The following is a 19,473-nucleotide window of genomic DNA, read 5'->3' on the forward strand; positions in this document are numbered from 1 at the left end:
CCGAATCTTAACTGACAGCTTTCCGACCTCCTGGGGTACCCACACACGCAGTGGTGCCCACTTCCCCTGACACACGGAGAGTGAACACTTATCTGACACAGGCACACTCACAAATCTCTCATTGCCTTTTCTGTTTTCCCCTCATTGCCAGGCTCCCATCTGTCTTCCTTACAGAGCTGTGAGCCTGACGCCAGGGCACTGAGCCCTCACTCCTTTCTCTCTAGGGAAGAACCCAGACCACGTCTCTCAGAATCTCCCCAGCTCTTCCGGCCCTTAAGCTTCTCCTGCCTGGTAACCCTCTCCCACCCCGTGAGTCCATCACTGTGCCCAGCATCTCTTGGGTCAGATCCCCCACATCACAGGTGATAGGCAGAGGGGAAGGCTGGGGGCTCGGGGTAGAGCCCCCGCTCACTTCCCGTCACCGTGCCAATGGACATGTACGTGCTCTGTGAGTTGCTTCCTATCTGTGCAGAGCTGCTGAGGAGAAAACTGAAAAGGGACAGATTCTCTTTATATCTCACCCAAAGGGGAAGATCCCCCAGCCCCCAACTCTCCCTGGCCATCCACTCTGCGCAGTGCTGGGAAGATAAACGTCAAAGGAATACTTCTCCCCTAAAATCCCATAGGCCCTCACCTGCCCTCCCAGAGGCCCTGTCTGCCTTCCCTGGCAACCCAGGGACCCAAGGCACCTCCTCACTTCTCAGAGCCACACCCTTTACTCCATCACCTCCCAAAGACCCCCCCAAATGCCTCCTGGGCTCCCAGACCCAGTCTTCAGGCAGCTCTTCAAACTGTAGAGCCATATTCTCTCTCTCTCTCTCTCTCTCTCTCTCTCTCTCTCTCTCTCTCTGTCTGTCTCTCTCTCTCTCTCTGTCTCTCTCTGTCTGTCTTTCTGTCTCTGTCTCTGTCTCTGTCTCTCTCTCTCTCTCTCACACACACACACACACACACACACACACACACACACACTCCTCCAGCCTCCAGACCCACCAGGCTTGTGAGTGCACTGTGTTCCCTGAAGCCTGTGAGGTCATCCTGGGGCTCCCTTTGCCTCAGTAGCACTGAAGATGCTCAGCCATGCCCTGGTCACCCTCCGAGGCCCTCCTGACCCACAGGTTCCCACACACCCCCATCCTAGTCATCTGCATAACACCGAGCTTTTACCTTGTACTGCCAGGAAAACAGCACTTGGCCCTTCTCCATGTTCCCATTACCACCTCTGGTTAGTGAGAACTAAACCCCTTAAATGTCCCATCCACCCCTAAAGTCCAAGGACCTAGGTAGCCAGGTTCCTGCCCTCTCCCACTGGGAGCGACGCCTTCACTGTACCAGCCACAGCCCACGAAGAACATCAGGTATTGTTCATCTACCTATTCATCATTTGTTTGCTTAGGTATTACTGCTTGCTCTAAGGTATGTCCAAAAGGAGGGGCAGTACCTCCACCAAGGGCCTTGCCCATGGAGCTGGCCATTTATGGAGAGAGACCCAGACATCACAGAAGAACCAAATCCAAGGGCAGAGAGATAGTTCAAAGCACAGTGCTGGCTGCAAGTCAACAGGCAGTGATCTCTGCCCAGATCCAGCATCACCATCAAGAATTATGAAGAAGGCCAACAAGAAGGCCAACCTATCCATGCCCCTGCTCCCAAGCATGGCAATCTAAAACATGCCCAGCAAAGAGTGGCAACATCCAATTCTTAAGCAGCCCCAGAGATGCAGCAGAAAGAACCAACCATGTCTGTTAGTTCCCCACTTATACACCACATCCCAACTGCAGAACTTTCCTGAAGGACTGGATGAGAACCTAGGGCACACACAAACCCACACAGAGTGTACCCCTGAGGCTCAACGAGGTCGCTATTTCCTCCTGGGAGTCCCTGAACATCTCCCACGGGGAGGTTACAGGCATCAGGACACAGGGACGCTGAGCTCCTCAGACTACCCGCCAAGGGGCTGGCCTGGGCAAGGCTGGGCTGGCTGCAAGGGGCTTCTCGTGCCCCTTCTGCTGGACCCAGCTTCCGGGAGCCCCTGTTTCCTCCCAGGAGAGCCTTTCCATTTCAGCGTCTCTGTGGATGCTGGGGCCCAGGAGGGGGGGGTGTGGCCCCACATTCTGTTGCCTTTGATCTCAGTCACACTCAAGTCGCTCCAACATCCAGTTGCCTCTCTGTCTTCCCATCTCCCTTTGAAGTCGTTAAGTAAAGATGGCTATAGATTACAGCCATTTCAGCTGCCTGGAGCAGGACCTTCTCAGGCTGTCTTCTCTTTGCTATTAGCCTGTTTGTTCTGTCCGGGGGTGGGGTGGGGACTAAAGCCCCTGTTCCAGTCTGGCCAATGCCAGAGCTTCTCCCTCCCACAAGTCCTGAGCATTCTCGCAGGCATGACCTGGCATATCTCTGTGTGCCATGCTTCCAGGAAACGGCTCGGCAATGACTTTACCAGCCCTGCAAGCACTAAGCCGAGCATCCAAAGGGATGCCACCAAGGTCCCCCACAATCTCAAGGATGGTTTATAGAATCTCTGTGGTTCTGGAGCCAGGTCCCACACCACCATCATCTAAGAGTTTAAAATTGGCCCCCCAAATTATGGTCCCCTCAACACGCTGAATGGGAAGATAGCCAGCATCTCTCCTCCCTTGCTAATACAATTTTGGTTTCCTTTGGGCAAATTTCCTCTTCCTCATCATTGCCAAGGTCCGGTCTTCCATCCTGCTAGTCTCTCTCTCTGCTCTCTCTACTGGCTCCACCTCCCTTCTCTGCAGTCCAAAACTTCCAGTGCTACTTCTGTTGCTGGCAGCCAAAGTAAACTTTTCAAAGCATAGGTCATGTAACTTTTGGGGGTCCACAGGCCCCAGGCAGATGGTGACTGGCCTCAGTGTTCTGAGCCTTTGGCAGTGTGGTCCCAGGCTCAAAACTGGCATCAAAGCTGAATCTGCATTGACACATTGAACACAACTCACCCCATCTTGGTGAATCCCTGAGACATCACCCCACCCAACTCCTGTACCATCCAAGGCTCTTTCAGCAGCTGAGACGTATGGACAGCTGTCAGGTAACAGCAGGCCTCCGGGTCGTTTGCTGAGCTGCCCCAGGCCCGGTGCTGACGGCCAGCCTTGGTTCAGAGCATGGCCTCGCCCATGCATCTCCAGGTCCAGCACAGACAGTGACCAACCACAGATCACTTTGTAGCTCCTACCAGCAAGCCCTAGACCAGTCACAGGCAGTAGCTGACCTAGGCCTGCACAGGAGATCCTCCCAAGAGCTCCTCCCCAGAACCAGAACAATTGGTGGCCAGCTTCAAACAGCAACAGAACACCACCTGATTAGCCCCAAGCAGCACACCCAGAGAGTGGTCTTGACAGGCACCAGGGCCCACTGGGGAGAATTCCACTCCATAGGGTCAGCCCCCACACAGCAGCTCAAACACTGTGGTCATGGCCAATCCCCACCGCCAGTCAGCCTGAGGGTCAATCCCACCCACGGACATGCCAACAGCAGTCAAGGCTCAACTATAACAGGAGGGCACACAATCCACAAAGGGACACTCTCGGAACATCCTGCTCAGGTGACCAAGGAGACTGTGCCACTGGGCCCCACAGGACCCCTACTACATAAGACCACTCTGCCAAGACTGGGAGATGAAGCAGATCTACCTAATATATAGAAACAAATACAGGGAGGCAGCCAAAATGATGAAACAACAACAAAATAACATATCCCAAATGAAAGAATAGGAGAAAACTCCAGAAAAAGAGTTAAACAAATGGAGGCAAGCAATGTACCAGACACATAATTCAAAACAATGGTTTATAAGGATGCTCAAGGAACTTAGTGAGAACTTCAACAACAAGATAGTAAGTATAAAAAAGGACATAGAAACCATAAAAAATAATAGGTCAGAAGTGAAAAATACAGTAACTGAAAGGAAGAATGCACTAGAAGGCATCAATAGATTTGATGGAGCAGAGGATCGAATCAGCAATTTAGAAGACAAAGTAGCAGAAAACACCCTATTGGGACAGCAAAAAGAAAAAAGAATCCAAAAAAATGAAGATAGTTTAAGAGGCCTCTGGGACAACATCAAGCGTACCAACATGCACATCATAGGGGCACCAGAAGGAGAAGAGAGAGAACAAGGGATTCAGAACCTATTTGAAGAAATAATGACTGAAAACTTTTCTAACCTGGTGAAGGAAATAGACACACAAGTCCAGGAAGCACAGAGAGTCCCAAACAAGATGAACCCAAAGAGGCCCACACCCAGACACATCAGAATTAAAATGTCAAAGTTTAAAGACAAAGAGAGAAGCTTAAAAACAGCAAGAGAAAAGCAGTTAGTGACCTACAAGGGAGCCCCCATAAGACTGCCAGCTGATTTCTCAACAGACACTTCGCAGGCCAGAGGGATTGGCAGGAAATATGCAAAGTGATGAAAAGCAAGGACCTACAACCACGATTACTCTACCCAGCAAAGTTATCACTTAGAATGGAAGGGCAGATAAAAAGCTCCCCAGACAAGAAAAAGCTAAAGGAATTTATTACCACCAAACTGGTAATACAAGAAATAGTAAAAGGACTTCTTTAAGAAGAAGGGGGGGAAGAACAAAGCACAGGTCATGTCACCCCTCTCCTGTAAAGCTCCTAGTGGTTTCCCATTGCTCCTACAGTCAAGGTTAAACTCCTTAGCTTCTTGACATACAGGCCCCAACCCACCATCCCAGCCTCATCCCACTGGCCTCTTTGCTGTCTGACTACCGCCCCTTGTCCCCTCCCTGGAGCAGGCCTTTGTCCACACTTCCCTCTCCCCTTGTCTAATGCATTCACCCTGCAGAGCTCGGCTGCCATGTTGCATCCTCCAGGAGGTCTCTGGCCCCATCATCCAGGCTAGCTCCTCCTAGGATTATTTCCTTAGAAGTGTTCTCCTTTCCTTCCAAGCACTTGACTTGGTTTTAATTAATCATTCATCTGTGTGATTATTTGACAAAAATCCGTCCCTGCACTCCCATTAGACTATAAGTTCCCTGAGAATAAAGATTCTGTGTATTTTTATTCAGTCATTGGCAAAGTCTAGTCCACTGTTTTAACCATCGTGGGCTCTCAATACATATTTACAATTGAATGAATGAATAAATGAATGAGAAGAGACTAATTGCTGTGGGAGCTGGCAGCCCCCATCTAGACCATCTCAACTCAGATCACTCCATTTTCTCAGAGCAAATGTGAGGTTGGCTCCTAGGAAAAGAAATAAGAAACAGGTCCTTCTCAGCCGCCACTTTGATTGCTCAGAGCAGGGCCACAGAATGTTCAGTGCATGGACCTAGGTTTGAGTCTTAACTCCAGCCCTTCTTGAGAAATCCACACTTTATGAAATGAAAAACAGTGATTGCAGCAGGGCCTGAACTGGTAACCCCTGAACTTCACAGGCCAGCTCGCCTCCTGCTAGAACCGTAGGACTCAGTTTAAACAAGCCAACTTTAAGTTTAGAACCAAGGCCAGAGAAATAGGTAGACCAGGAAAATGCTGGAAACCACAAGAGACGTTGTGGTGCTGAAGGGACCAGAACCTGGAAGTTCAGACCCTTGAGTTCAAACTTGATAGTCACTCTCCCAGAGCGTGACTGAGGCTGTCTTCTCGTCCCCGATCCCCATCCCCAAGCCAGCCCCCGCAGACTGCCTCCAATCACTGAAGCCTTTGGCTAATTCCCCCACCACTTTGAGGGGTGGCAGTGCCATCAGCTCACTCCACGGTCCCCACCCCCACCCAAACACATCAAGCCCCAGAGAACCATGCTCTTTGATTCTGCTAGAATTTAAGATGCTCTTTCCTTGGTGAGTCACCTCTGCATTACTATCACCGGGGAAAGAACCCGCTTCTTGTCTTCCAACCCTCTCCTCCCAAAGCCTTTTCAAAGGGAAAGGGGAAAACCACGGAGTAACACCCCCTTGCCGCTCCAGGCATTTTAATGAATTCCAGCCTTCAGGGAGAAGGACGGCTGTGTTAACGGTGCTGGTGAAAAATGAGGGGAGGAACAGTGAAGCAAATTTCTTTTTATTGACTTTTAGTGAGCTATTTAATCCAAACAGCTCATTATCTGCAATATAAATATACTATATAATGGATTTTGCAATAAGAACAATTAGTTTTGCAATTAGCATGAGAATAAGTTCTCCCCAACTGCAGAGAAGGCGAGGCCCAGATATGGGGGGCTGGGGAAGCTGATGGGTGGGGGGAGATGGGCGAGAAAGAAGAAAGCAGCCTGCAGGTGGAGAGGGCAGGGCACCCTGCATGCCCAACTCCAATACCCTGTGTGGCTCAGATCTGCAGGGACGTTGTAAGTAGACAAGAGAGCAGAGCCACGTTGGTGGTTGTTAAAATCACAAACTTTCAGCAGACCTGGGCTCCAGGCTCAGCTCCATCACTTATGAGCTGTGCAACCTCAGGAAAGTCACGTACGGTCTCTGAGACGCAGCTTCCTCATTTGAAAACCTGAGCATCACTGTGGTACCTCTTCGCGGAGCTGTGATGAGGATGACAGAAGGGGCGGCCTCGGTCCCTGGCACAGAGTGTATCCTCAGCAACTGCTTCCAAGGGCGCTGAGCTGGGATTTCTCTGCACCTCCCTGACTCTCCTCCAGGAAGGAAGGAATCACGTCCGTCTAGCTTACCACTGAATCCCAGCACCTGGCCAGTACATAGTGAGCACTTAAATATTTGTTGACTAAATGCTGCTCAGCAAATGAAACTCCATGGCTACTTGGCCCAGCGCCTGGTACATAGTAGGCACTTAATAAATATTCCTTGAATCGATATTACTAAGTAAATGAAACTCGGTGGCTGCTTCCCCTCTGGTCACATGCCAGCAGCTTTGTCTCAGGCATTCTTGCAGATAAGCATCGTGCCAGAGGCCAGCCTGCAAAAAGTACCCCCTCAACAGGCCCTGTTCCTGGACTCTCCCAGCCCAGCTCTCTTGCAGGTTTCTCAGCTAGCTTCTCAGAGTCAGGGCCTCCCACCTATGTCCCCTCCTCTCTGTGGCTTCAGTGCCTTCCTGAGCATGGCTCAAGTTCAGCCCTTGTCCCTCTGGCTGACTACAGTCCCCCACCCCTGCCCTGAACCGGAATGTTGAGGACTCTGGCACTCAAAGGCAATAGGGAAGTGTTCAAAGACAGAGAGAGCAGGCTTTGGGGCTTTCCAAGTGCTCCAAACACAACAGACGGCAGGGGTTAAGGCACGGACTGTCAGCCAGATGGCCTGGGTTTGTATCCAGGAGCTCCATTTCTAGCTATGTGACACTGGCAAGAACCCTAACCTCATTTGCCTCATCTGTAAAATGGGAACAATAATCATTACTTATGGCCTAGAGTTTGGGGAGAATTAAATAAGAAATCCATGGGAGGCACTAGTCCCTGTCACACAGCAAGAACTCAGCCAATGTTAACTGCCGTCGTTGTCGCATCCTCTTACGGATTATCAAGACCACACATAGACCGCATTCTTGGGACTCAACTCTGCCACTGCCTGGCCTCTCTCCAGGAAGCTTTGCTGAACGTATTTCATGTCTTCATCAGTCCCTACCAGGTAGCAGGCTCGCTTTCGAATACTCCACACACATAATGTCATCTGAGCCTCATACCTCAACGAGGTAGGTGTAGGCATTGTACAGGTGGAGAAACTGAGACTCAGGGAGGTGTGAGACTTATCCAGGGTCATGCTACCGACCAGCGGTGGAACCAGGACTCCACCCCAATCTCCCTGAGCTCCAGCCTCTTCCCCAGGCACTAAATGTGACCCTGAAGACACGAGCAAAGGCGGGGAAAGAGTCCTTCTATTCTCCACTTGAGTCTCCAGATGTTCCATCCTGGGCCCAGCTGGGCTACTGGCCAGTGGCTTGGGCAGGACCTCAAGGGGAAAATGGGATGGTGCCCAGGATCCTGAGCCCCAGGATTTCTCCCAGTCAACCTCAGGGTTGCATGGTCTAGGCAGTAGCACAGCCAGGCTTCCTGTACTCGCCAGCGAACTCCTGACCTTGAGGCTGAAGTGACGTTCGGGTCCCTGCAATGGCTGATTGCGGTTAGGTAGTCAAACATCTGGCACATACAGACTCCAGGCAGAAAACGGAAGTTTCCCTGACACATGGACACACAGGTAAAGAAGACTCAACTCCCGCCTGCTTAGGAAGGAGGATGGCTTGAGGATCCCCACAGGTGTGAGGCCACCCAAAGGCTGATGGGAGTTTCTCTGGAAACAATGGCCAAGAATGCTGGCTTCAGAGGCTCACAGCCCCCAGGGTAGAGTCCCAGTCCTGTCATTTACTTGTTCCATGACCCTGGGCTAGTCACGTGTTCTTTCTGAGCCTCAGTTTCCTCATCTGTAGAGTGGGGACAATCATGATATCCTACCTCCCAGGGCTGGAGCAAGATGACACATGGAAAAGTGCCAAACCAGACCCTGACACCCATCAAATGGAAGCTCTTACTGTCATTAATATTCTGCTTTAAATGTGAGGCTCTGTGACAAGACAGGGAGTAAAACGAAAAGACAGGAGCCCCGGGAGGCGTCCTCTTCGGGTCTCAGTTTCCCCACTTGTACCAGGGTGGGCCTGCAGTCCCCAACACCTTTCCTCCTCTCCCTGCCCTGCCCCTCCCTCTCCCAGAGCTGCCTGATCTTGGCCCCAGCGGGGGTGGGGGGGTGGCCCTTGAGCAGGAGAACAGAACACAGAGCTGTTAGTCACGGGTGTGGAGAGGTGCAATCCATCGGGAGGCTGGTGGGATGCGAGGGTCATCTCCATTACAAACTGGCTGTGATTAAGCCATTACTTACCGTAATGGGATCCTTTCAGTTGGAGGTGATGCCTGCCACAGCTGATGACGCTGGCCGGGCCACCACAGCCCGGCAGGCTGCAATAACACAGGCTCCCCTCTCTGTGACAGGCTCAAGCTCTCACGCTCGTCGCAAAGTCCATTTTCCAGCACAACTGTGTACACTTCCCCGTGACAAATGCCTGCTTTCCTTTAATCTGTTACAAGCTGAAGAGGCCCAAAGGAAGCGTTCCATCACGGAAAAAATGTTTTTATAAGCTGCTCTTTGAGGGCCCCTGAGTGAGGGGCACACGGCAGTGCGTGTCAGGATGTCTTTGCACTGATGGGGACTCAGGGGACCCAGAGCCACGTGTAGGAGCGGGGTCTGCTGCAGTGTGTGGTGAGGAGAGTGCGGGTGTCACACAGGCATGTGGAAAGTATCTTCATGGGTCTGAGCTTAGGGAGAGAGTGGACTGTGCATGGGAAGATGCATGTCCTTTGCGTGTGCATATGTGTGAGTGCAAACACGTGTCCATGAGTGAGGCAGGAGGGAGTGTAATATCTGCAGCGTGTAAGGAAAGAGAAGTGCCTGGGGGGTGGGGGTTGTATTCAGAAACGTGCATCGGGATACTTAGCGCCTGCACAAGTGTGCAACAGCAGCTCTGTGTGTGTGTGTGTGTGTGTGTGTGTGTGTGTGTGTGTGTGTGACGGGGGGAGGTCCTGTGTCTGCACACACCTGGGTCTATGGGTGTGAGGGTGAGGGGGGGTGCCTGGGTGAGGGTCGGCCTAAGGGCCTCAGTGCATGCGGAAAGCATGTGCGTGTGTGAGCACTCATGTGGATACCTGAGGGGGCAGTGTGGGGCATAACAGCATACCAGCTTCCCCAGGCCTCCTAGGAAGATGGGTGGGGGCCCTGAGCACAGGCCCATAGCTCGTGCCAAGGTTGTCCCAACACCTAGGAGCAGCCTGGCAAGCTGGGGATTCAGCCTGAGCCAGGGATTGGGAATGGGGATGGAGGGGGTTCAGAAGCCAGGGGTGCTCTCCCCCAGCCTCCATTCTGGGCGCAGAGTCAGGGCCTCAGGATGGAGACCATCTGAGAAGGTGGCACTCAGTTCCAGGTTGAAGCGAGAGACCATAAAAGTCCTGTCCACCTGAGGATGGCCATGGGGTAGGAGGAGCAAGGCAGACTTAAGGACAGTCCAGAGAGGACGCTGGTGATACTGGAGCCACCATCCAGCCCAGACCCAGGGCTCGGAGAAGCCAGCCCAGGGGAGCATGGCTAGTGGAAAGGAGAAGCAGCTTCATTCCCCGGAGTTACTAAAGGGTCCTGCAGCCTGGGGCTCCCCAGTTTTCTGATCTAAGTAATGTGCCTGTGATGCTGCAGGGCGACAACGGAAGGAAACGTGAACCGAGCGTCCCACACATGCCTGATCCTGTGCCAGCTGTCATCATCGTTAGTATGGATGCTGCTATGCACTCAGCCCTCAGCACGCAGCAGGCCCTGTGACACAACTTTGTAATCAGAATCCCCCTGCACTTCCTAAAAAATCTTCACTGAGGACTGAGTCTGTGTCCCCCACGCATGCCGTGCGCATTATTTACGATGATCATTATAAACATTCTCTGTCAGACACACGCATGTGCCTCACACACGTGATTTCATTTATAAATAGCAATTAATCGTGATAACAATGCCTTGCTGAGTCCCTAACGTGAGCTGCCCACATGCCAGGCACAGACTTTACATCTACAGAACGTGAGGACCTCCCTGCGGAAGGTGAGGGGCAGGGCGGGCAGCAGAGCGCCCCGGGTCCCACAGCCAACAAGCCGAGGACCCGGCATTGAACCCATCTTCATAGAGCCCATCTTCAAGGAGCCTCCTTGAGGGAAGTTTCCAGCAAGAACATCGCTCCTGCCTGCTTTTCACCCTGGAGCCTCACACTGGCTGAGCAAAAGGTGAAGCTTAAGGGACACTTGTTCACTGACTGACGGAGACTGTGCTGAATTCATCAGATCGCTGGGAACTGGTGGAGTTGCCCACTTCGACAGGAAAAAACTAGGAAAGCGCCAAGGAAAACCTCCTGATCATAAAACAGTCCACCAAATACACACAGTGGCCTCTGTAAAGTTTCACTTCCATGTGCATTATCCTGCCCAAGGTCATGCAGCAAGGGAATGTCAGAGCCAGGACGCAGGCACGCCCCGTCTACTACCCACTCTCCCAGAGACCCCCAGCTGGGAACCAGCGTGGACTTATTTTTCTCAGTTGCAGAGAAGATATACTGGAAAATGTATGGTTGTGTCTTCTGTTGAATGTTTGGTCTACTTTTTAGAGAGATGTATGCAAACATAGTGATCGGGATAAGGGCCAGATGAGGCTGAGGATGGAATTGGTGAACGTGAGGACAGCAGAAGGCAGGAGTTTCCTACAGCAGTTGTGCCTCTGAGAAGGGAAGAAGAACAGAACTCAGACATATGGAACCCCCACTGTGGGCCAGACATGGCACTGGGCCCCTATACTGATAATCCCCGGTAATCACCCCCCTCAAAAACGCAGTGTCCATGCTGCAAGGGAGGAGGCTAAAGCTCAGAGAGTTTAAGCAGTTTGCCCAACATTGCACAGCGCATCACTGGGGAGATAGGATATAAGGCCAGATCTGGTGGGTTCTTTTTCCCACACATCAAATGTGGGGCAACTGTGCGCCCCACTTCTGGGCCCTCTTGGCATAACCGTGGACCCTATGCATCCTCCCCCTCCATGTCCTCAGCTTTCAGCTGCACTATGAGCACTACTCGTTCTGAGGCACCAGAGATGGAACCTGAAAACTCTTTGCCCCGGGAGCCAGGCGCCCATGCCTCCATGCTCTGCTCTGGCCCTCCTTCCCAAAACGCTGGCCTGGGATCCTCTCTCTGCTCTTTGAAGGACTTGTTTGCTCCTCGCAGCCCCTTCCCAGGGCCTATACTTTGCCGACCTGGGACCCCACTGCTCCTATGGCACATGTCCGGGTCAGAGCAGGAGAACTCTCTCTCTTCCCTCATCTCATCCTCAGTGGATTCCTGTTCTGTCCAGCACATTCCGCAGCAGAGAAAGGATCCAACACTGACCACATGGGACTCCTTCCTGAGAAATGGCCCCTTCTCCAGATCATGACCCTGCCTGAGCTAGACCTTCCTCAATGGGCACTTTGTTCATCTCTGGCGCAAGAAGTAGCTGGCCTGGTAAACGGAGATGAACTCCTATTTCTCCTTCAGATCTCAGACCGAACATCGCTTCCTCAGGGATGCCCTCCCCAGCCCACCCCAGACTCTCATTGCACTGTACACTTGTCCCTCAGATAACGCAATGCAATTTGCTACCAAACCATAAATAGCATAATGCAGCATTGGAAGTTTGCTGCCCTGCTAGGCCGTGCACTCCTTGAAGAGGGAGAGGGGGCACTGCACTTACTTTATTGGCCTATGAATCCCCAGCATTCAGCACAGAACTCTGCACATTATAGAAAGGCAATAAATATTCCCTGAATGAATGAATGCTCCAGACAGAGTTGGGGCTCCCTCCCCTGGGCCCCCACAGTCCCCTGGACACAGTTTCCTCACTGCACTTATCACGCTGTGCCAGAAGTCTCTCTTTTACTATCTCAAACTCACAGCCCAAGAGCCAAATCTGTCCAGTAATAGATTTAAAGTAAATGATGTTATGTATTTTAAAAATCAACATATTAATTTCTCCCAAAGAATAGGAAGACCTGGCAAGGCAGAGCCACTTCCCCCCTGGCAACAATCAGGTAGAGCTGGTGGTATATGCCCTCCCTTTAAATGGACCCCAAGTTTCCATATTGCCAAAGTCCCGATGACCCCCTATTCTTCTTACCCCAGACCTGTTTCACTCATTTCTATTACCTGCCTCAACATAGTAGACATTTGGGGTTGTGACCTCTTGCTCTGTTTCCATAACCCTTTGGCTCCCCTCAGACCGTGAACTTAGATCGGAGCATTCCCTGCATAGGGCCTGGCGCAGAGCACAGGAACAGTAGGAATGGCTGAATGAGTGAATATAAGCCAGAGCAGAAGGAAACTACAGGGAGTAATGAGACCAAGTGGAGCGAACCTGGGTGTTAGGAGAAGAGAAAGCCTTCCCTAGGAATGGGAGCACTGCATTTTACACTCTTCAGGGATTAGTTAAGAACAGATAATTGAGTGTACCAAACACTTTGTATTTTGTCTCATTAGCTCCTGTGATGCTTGCCATGCTTAAAGCTGGGGGTGGTGAGTAGATTAATCCCATAGAACTGGTTTAATAAATAGAAATCCACTTTTAAATGTCTCCCAAGGATGGAAATCCTCTTTGCTGTGTCCTGGCTTCCAAAAGCGGCCTGGGATGCTACTGCCACCTGGTGGTAATGAGTACATATTGCAGGAAGAGCATTCTAAAAGGAAAACAGCCAGAGCAAAACAGAAATTTTCAAGAACCTGGACCCGCCTCCCAGGAAGAAACAACCTTGACAAAGGGAAGGTACAAAGTAGGGCAGAAATGACTGGTTTGAAAGAGGAATTATATTTAGTGTAATTCAAATCACAATTACTGACTATTTGAGGTGCCCGAGTTGGGCTAAATCTGCCCCAACTCCCAAACGTTCTTAACTATAATCAAGAGGGAGATAAATAACTAATTTTAATGCAAGGCTGACTGAGGTCCAAATCCATAACTGTCAAATTCTCTGAATGTGTATGTTCTAGCTCAGCTTGAATTAACACAATAGCTGATAATATAAGCCCGACTTCGAGCAAAGGGCTTTCTTTATCTTTTACCTCTAGTAAATCTTTACAACAACCTTTTAAAGTAAGCACTATTATTATCCCATTCTGCAAATGACAAAACTGAGGCTCAAAGAGGTGAAGTCATGTGCCCATGGTCAAAGAGTGTGTGAGTGGCAGAGAAAAGATTCAGATCTGGCTTAGGTCTTTTGCCATTTCTTTACAGTCTCCTGCCTGCTCTAGACCCAAAGCGGCCTCTTTGAGATTCCAGGACCCACCTGAAATAAGCATCTCCCCTCCCTGTAATCTCTGCAGGTCTCTGGAAGGACCAGATAAGCACAAAGAAAAGTGTTAGGCCTGCCCACCTCATGCCTCCCTGTACCCCCTCGTCCTTGGCCTCTATTCCTCAATGCCCTCGCCCTCTGGAAGTGCTCTCAGGCCCTGCCTGCCTGTCCTGATCCTAGAGCTCCAACCCTCCATCATCTCCACGCCACGTCCACAGACCATCTGGGCAACGTGGAGCCTTGTTTGCTGACTGGCAAGTTCTCAGTATGGGCCTCTGCTCCCCAGAGAGAAACACAAAACCATAATTGTCCCCAGATTGCCTTGTGTTCTTTGTGGAAAGAAACAATACACAGCCTTTGTGTTTAAAAGAAAAATTACTGAAACAAAAAATTTCCAGTTCACACACTTTTGAATTGACAGGAAAAAAAGCAAACATTATTTCCCAAATCTATGTTCACTGGGAAGCCTCCTTTTATTATATTTATGCAAAAACATGAGCCAAAGCTCATCCTACGCCCCTATAAAGCACGTTCGATAATAAAATGCAAACGCTGTTTGCAAAGAATTACAGAGGATCAAATTCTGGCCTATTGTGAGGAGTAGTTTAAAATTAAGAGTTTTGAGCTTCATGTATCCCAATTTTATTTTGCAATAATCCATGTCTTTAACTTACCCTGTTTATATTTGCTCCGAATAATGTAGCCAAAAATCCACTGAACAGTGATTGTGAAAAGGGTAACTCATTATCTGCTTTCGCCCAGAAACAACAGCGGAAGAAAGGAAGGTGTTTGCTCGTGCTCCCAGAATTCTTTGGAAATATTTGCTTTCAGACATTTTGTAATATTGTGCAGTGTGCACATTTCTGCATGGGAGCTTTGCAATTTTAGAAAGATACTAAAAGGAGCAGAAAGGAGAGTAAAGAAGGTTTGTACCCATAGCCCAGGTCACAGAGGAGCCTATTCTGCATACCCACCTGAGGAATTCTGAGACATTGTCATGGCTCTCTTGGGAGCATTTACAGAAGGGCCCACAAGGAGGATTTGGGGTGGTTGCTGGAGGGATCTCACACACTATGGGGACTCAGAGATGCTGAGTCACTTTCCCCAAGTCACCCAGGAAGCAGGTGTCATGGCCATGAAAGGAATATGGAAAGCCAACCCCCAGTGTTGAAGAGAATACTCTGGGGAGGGTAGTGGTTGCAAGAAAACCACCCTAAGCCAAAGGATTCAATAAGTATATGGCTCACTGTGACAGTAAGCAGACAGCAGCTTCCTCAGTGCCATCAAGAACCCTGGTCACCAGAGCAGGAGAGGACATGAGACAGAGTCCAGCCCCTGTGCCTACTGGTCACTCCCTAGAGACTGAGCCCCAATCCTCTCCAGTTTCTACACAAATCCTCTGCAACTTATGGATCACAGAGGCTTTCAGATGTTCTCCACGACTGGCTCCTTTGGGGTTCGCATTGCCACCTGGGCTGCCACCTGCATTTCTGTTCCTCCATCTCTGCGTGCCCTTCTCTTTCTTCTCCTTCCTTCATCCATCTTGCTCACTGCTCCTCTTCCCAATACTGCCAAAAGTCACATTAAAACTCTCTGACCTTTATGTAGCATGCTTTGCTCTTTCCAGAGCACTTTTTCTTACACGAATGCTTCTTAAACTGGGGTACACACATCCCTGGCAGCTCCCAGCCATGGGCCAGGGAGCTTGTAGAGCCACGGCATTAGAATTACCCAATGGTAAATAACTTAAAATGCTGTCTTTGTGTTAAAAGAAACAACATGGATATATTATGGAGCAGAATGCAAAATGCACATAAATTTTTAAGCTACACTAAGACTTCAAATAAATTGCAAGCTCGTGGTGGGCTTCTTTAAGCTACACCCTCAAACCCCCAGGGTACCTGTTTACTCTCTCTGCCATTAGGTTTCACGTTGGCGGAAAACTTGGAGATGCTCTGGCTGACTTTATCACTTGAAATCCTCACAACAGCCCTCTAAAAAAGCCAGGCAGTTTTAGAGATGGAGGAATAGGGACGCAGATGCTGACTCACTTGCCCCACGTCACACAGCAAGCAGGTGTCAGCGCCTAAACACTGTCCAGGTATTTTAACTCCAAGCCCAGTGCTCATTCCACACCAAGCTGCTGCCAGGTGCCTCAAGCCGCGGGGGCAAAAGGCCCTAGAGACAGAAAGTAGTGGACCCAGGGCTTGGGAGAACGCTTTGCGATTCTATAAAGTCCTCCCCCATGACAAGGGGTTTCTAAACTCATAGGCAAACAGAGGCTTCAGCCTGGGAAGAGTAGACCCAGGTGGTTACAATTCTGACATCACCCAGATAAACCGCTGTCAACCCTGGATCCAGGCTCAGAAGCTGTGGGCAGAGTCTGCAGTTCTGCCCCCAGTTCTTTCTGGTAAGACTCAAAAGACAAGGGGCAGGCATATGGGGCAGGCACAGGTGGCCCTGGCCTCTTTCTCAATGCCCAGAGCTGTCAGGGCAGGTGGTCCAGCTCCCAGGCCTCTGGGCCCAGCAGGACTCTGAAGTCAAATGCTAAATGGTTGGCTGGAGGCAGGATTTGAATCCAGGTCAGGCTGACTCCCAAACCCTCACCTTTCCCATGTGGCCACGCTGCCTGAGGTTATGAAAGGAGTCCCATCCTGGGGTGAGGAGGCCTGAGTTCTAGCTTCTCCAAAAGTTGCTGAATGACTTGGGTCAGAGCCTTCACCACGCTGGTCCTACTGCACTGGGGGTCCTTCTAGCATCCAGGAGTTCCAGAGCCAGAGCTACCTGAGTTCAAATTCCAGTTCTCCCATTCACCAGCTAGCTGGTCTTAGGCACGTTACATATTTCCCATACCTGTGCCTCAGTTGCCTCATCTGTAAATGGGGATATGATTCACGCCTAGCTCATAGGATTGCTATAAGGATTAAATGAGTTAATTCAGGCTGGGCCCTTAGAAGAGAGCATTCTACAGAGCAGTGCTCAATACGGTGAGGTGTTATTGTATAAAAATAAGCGTACAGGGAGCCAATTGGTGACCCCAAAAACCCCCACCCTTGCAGTAGTGCGTCTGATTGGTGGGGGGTATGGGAACACACAGGCCACCCTTTTTCCTGATTCCTGCTGTGTCAGACTTAAACAGCTGCCCTAGAATTTGTTTACAACTGGTGGCAAAAGGGAGTCATCTGCCACTTCCTTGTCTTTCCAAGGCCCAAGGCTTGGGTGGGAAAAGCTTTTATAAGAAATCACCAGGGCCCCTCCCAGGTGCCTTCCCATCATGCCCCAGATGCTCAACCCCTGAGTCCCATGGCTGGCATTCCTTCAACAACTATGCATTGAGCATCTACTCTGGGCCAGGCATTGGCTGGGGCACAGGGGATACCACAGTGAGCAAATCCAGACACAGTCCCTGGGTGCCTAGAAGATAGACACTAAACAACCCACAGTGAAATGACAGGTAGTGAGTGACAAGTACTAGGAGGGAAAGCAAGCCAGAGAAAGGGGATCGTGATGGGAGAGGTGTTTTAGATAAGGTGGTGCCGTAAGGCCTGTCTGAGAAAGAGACAGATTTATCGTGTATAAATAATACTTGACCACTTTAAGTTGCTAGGCCTGGCGCTTTTCTCGGTCAGCTAACCACCGACATGATGGTCCCCTCTGTGAGCCTGGAGGCCTGTGAGTAGGACTAGGAGGACGTGAGCATGTCAGGAGGGGACACCCTGCAGTCAGTGGATTATAGAATTTGGGGGAAGGTTCTAGGGGTGTTTTCCTACAAGTACACTCAGGGTGAGCGTAAAAATCTGGGCTTAGTAGAAGGGTCCTGAGCACTGATGAGGGCACAGTACAAGGACAGTCGCAAGGCCCCATCTCCACGCGCGTCCCATGCAGAAATGGCTCGAGGTTAGAGGACGTCCCACATAGCAAACTTCCAAAAGGAGAAAATTAGTTATAATTTGAATTTCTCAGCTTTCTAAATGGTGAAATAATGGCCTGAATTTAAATCTTCCAAGGTAAACTCGGTGGTTTTGTTTTCTACTGTTCGTAGAGCTAGAACTAGTCTGTGTTCAACATTAGAATTTATCAGTAAGTTATTTTAGTGTCAGTTGTTTGAATGTTACTGTATATTGCATGTCTTGATAGAAGGATTACAACCGCACACAATTCCAATAAAAAATACACATCAGAACCTTAAAAATAAAATGTATATTATAATATTAGAAACAATATTTATTAACAAGTAAAGAAGCAAACTATAAGGTCAGCTGAGTGAAGAACATTTCTGGTAAAGGCAACGGCACGTGCAAAGGCCCCGAGAATGGAACAAGCTAAGGACTTCGAATTTCATTCTCACTGTGAGAAGGTAGATTGCTCTTCAGAGTAGACAAAATAGTAGATGCTGATTATGCCTATTAAATTCAAACATGCGAATCCAGGAATCCAGAGGGTTTACCCACCTTGTCCAAGGTCACTCACCATCCAAAAGACCCTTCTAACTTTATTGAGACCGAAAAAACAATAGACTACATAGGAGCCCCATGCATATTAAAAAGCCCTGTTTTCATTAACAGAAAGGGAAAAAAACATGAATGAACACAGCCTCCTCCTCATACTGAACAGTTGTATTTAATGTACAGATCACAGAGGCAGGTAACTCATACACGCTTAGTAGCAAATGGAAAGATCAAAGCAAAATAAGTTAAAAAGAGACACAGCAAAGAGGAAACTGCTTGTCCTAACCAGCCTTTTCAAACTGCTTCAGGGCACCCTCGAGGGTCCTGTGAAATGCCAGGCTCACGCTTGTTGGTATTTCTGACGCAGGCATGGCCTCGCCAAGGGCGTCCACAGGTTCTCAGATGCCTCCTGGGATTCAGAGGCTCACGAGCTGAGATGGCGTGAAGCTCGTGCCCGGGGCTGGGCATCGTGCTAGATGCTTTACCTGCATTGTCTCCTTTCATTCCCCAAAATGTAGGGATTATTTTCCCCATTTTACAGATAAGAACACTGAGTGCTGGAGAAGTTAAAAACAACTTGCTAACGGTAGGAAGTTTAATTTGAATCCTGGCCAATTCAGGAGATTTGTAAGATCTTGGTTAAGAGTAAACAGATTGGCCCTGAGATGGGAGATTGTATTCGGTTGGTGCAAAAGTCATTGCGGTTTAAAAGGTTAAAATTGCAAAAACCACCATTACTTTTGCACCAACCTAATAAATGACGAGGCCACGCTTGGAAGAGAGGAAGGAATAGAGAAGCAACATTTGTTGAGGCACAGACGAGGCATCTCTCTCCCGTGTCTCATTCAATCCTCCTGATTACCCTGCAGGACAATGATTGTGAGTCCTACATTCAAAATGAGGACACCGATGGACCTGCCCAAGGTCACCAGCTAGTAGCAGAGCCCAGATTTCCAGACAGGTGCATTTGGCGCCACAGCCGACAGCTGCTACCACACCTGGTCATGGCACCTGGGGTGGCGGGATCAACCTGTCCTGGGAATCACAGCACCTGGAATGTGACCCCAGCTTTTCCAGTGACTTGCTGTGTGACCTTGGGCCCATCACTCCCCTCTCTGGGTCTCAGTTTCCTTGTCCATGAAATGAGGAGATGAGTGGGATAAACTCCAAGGTCCCCTTGAGAGTAAGACCCTGA

General features: G+C 49.9%; 1 pseudogene; it reads left to right on the top strand.

Moving 5' to 3' along the window:
- The first annotated feature begins 17,528 nt into the window (after nucleotides 1-17,528).
- LOC109444887 (acylphosphatase-1 pseudogene) lies at nucleotides 17,529-17,813 on the top strand (annotated as a pseudogene).
- Nucleotides 17,814-19,473: the final 1,660 nt, after the last annotated feature.

This window comes from Rhinolophus sinicus, chromosome 14 (genome assembly GCF_057876585.1).
Source record: "Rhinolophus sinicus isolate RSI-liver-muscle chromosome 14, RSI-T2T, whole genome shotgun sequence".
Taxonomy (NCBI): domain Eukaryota; kingdom Metazoa; phylum Chordata; class Mammalia; order Chiroptera; family Rhinolophidae; genus Rhinolophus; species Rhinolophus sinicus.